The sequence below is a fragment of the Triticum dicoccoides genome, chromosome 7B (assembly GCF_002162155.2).
Source record: "Triticum dicoccoides isolate Atlit2015 ecotype Zavitan chromosome 7B, WEW_v2.0, whole genome shotgun sequence".
Taxonomy (NCBI): domain Eukaryota; kingdom Viridiplantae; phylum Streptophyta; class Magnoliopsida; order Poales; family Poaceae; genus Triticum; species Triticum dicoccoides.
This window is the reverse complement of record NC_041393.1, coordinates 764,993,131-764,995,206: the sequence shown is the minus strand read 5'-3', so window position 1 is coordinate 764,995,206 and position 2,076 is coordinate 764,993,131.

Genomic DNA, 2,076 nt, shown 5'->3' with positions numbered 1-2,076 from the left:
CAACAGGGGCTGGTCCGGGTCAAACCTGACCAGCGGGGTCCACACGTCAGTGACACAAGTGACTAACAGAGTTAATTAATTCTAACTAATCAAATTAATAGCCACGGGGCCCACTGTCAGTGTCAGCATGGGTAATTAGTTTAACTAATTCAATTAGTACTAATCCTAATTAACTAACAGAGCTGGGCTCCACCTGTCATTGAGTTAGGGGGAGTCAAACTGGGGTCAAACCCGGGTCAAACTCGCCGGAGTTGACCCGAGGCTCGTCGCCGGCGAGGCCAGGGACGGCGGAGAGCGTCGGGATTCGCCCTCCGATGACCAAAAGAGCGGCGGAGGGGCTCTACGGGATGCCCAGGCTCGCGCGCATCGAATCGTGGCATCCGTTCGTGCTGGGGAGGTCGGACTTGGCGACGGTGGCGAACAAGGCAGCGGCCGGAGCACGGGCGAGGTCGGGGTTGGCGCTAGGGGGCACGACAGGTCACACGGGTGGGCGCGCCCGGCTCCTGGAAGAGTGCTGAGCACGTTGCCATGCTCGGGAGTTAGCTACGGTGGCTCTAGCCTCGTCTGCGTCATCGCCGGCGGCGAGGAACTGTCGGCTCCGACAGCCACGGTGGTTAGAAGGCGCGGACGGGCACGGGGAGAGAGGGGAAATGGACAGGGGCTCCCGGTGAGTTCGAAGAGAAGGTCGGCGTGCTCGGGGAGGCGGTGGAGACGGCGAATCGGACGGCGGCATCCGGCGGCCGTGGTCGGAGAAGAAGGCCGCAAGCGTCGTCTTGGGGCCGTCCTGGCTCGTGTAGCTCGGAGAGGAGGGAGAGTAGGTGGCGGCGGCGCCTCTGAGAGCATCGGCGGGGCGAGGCAGTGGCTGTGGCCACAGCGGCAACGAACGGCGGCGGCGGGTGGGTTCGGTGGCTGCGTGCGAGAGAGAGAACAGAGGAGGGGGATGAGCTCGAGGGAGTGAGCGAGAGGGACCAGGGGGCTGCGTGGCGATGCTAGAAGGGCCGTGGCGTCGCGGTGGAAGCAGGAGGTGGCCGGGGAAGCAGGAGGTGGCCGAGGCAGCGTCGGCGCCCGTCAGCCACGCGCGCTGCCTACTGGCGCGGGGAAGACGACAGGAGGAGGTGGGCTAGGCCGCGCTGGGCCGGTCCTGTTGGCCACCAGGTGGGCTGCGAGGTGAGCGCCAGGTAAGTGCTCTGTTTTATTTTCTGTTTGTTTTATTTTTTTTAAATTTGTTTTGCCACTGTTTTGAATTTAAAATAATTCAAACAATGCCAAAAACTCCTCTGAATATTTTTATTTTGCTAGATGGACTTTTCCAAAAGCTCATAAAATATTTCAGGGGTATTTGAAATTATATTCTAATTATATGAATAGAATTCAAATTCAAATAGCTAATGATTTAAATTTGAAGTCCCAAGATTAAGTCCTTAAAAATGTTCAATATTTTGGTTGGGACCAGAACCCTTGCCAAAAATTATCAAACATTTAAGAAGAGCATTTTGGAACAATGAATGAGATTTTAGGGTTTTTGCCCTTCTTTTATTTAAGTTTTTGAGGCTTCCAAATTTCCTCAGTTCAAGTTTCAAAAATTTAAACATGATGCAAACACTAGGCAGCACCAGAAGCTAGGGATGTGACACCCTCTCGGTAATTCACATCACTATAAGCTTGCAAGCAATGTGACTAATGAGTTAGTTACGTGATGATGCATTACGGAACGAGTAAAGAGACTTGCCGGTAACGAGATTGAACTAGGTATGAGGATACCCACGATCGAATCTCGGGCAAGTAACATACCGATGACAAAGGGAACAACGTATGTTGTTATGCGGTTTGACCGATAAAGGTCTTCGTAGAATATGTAGGAGGCAATATGAGCATCCAGGTTCCGCTATTGGTTATTGGCCGGAGATGTGTCTCAGTCATGTCTACAAAGTTCTCGAACCCGTAGCTTCCGCACGCTTAACGTTCGATGACGATTTGTATTATGAGTTATGTGATTTGATGACCGAAGTTTGTTCGGAGTCCCGGATGAGATCACGGACATGATGAGGAGTCTCAAAATGGTCGAGAGGTAAAGAT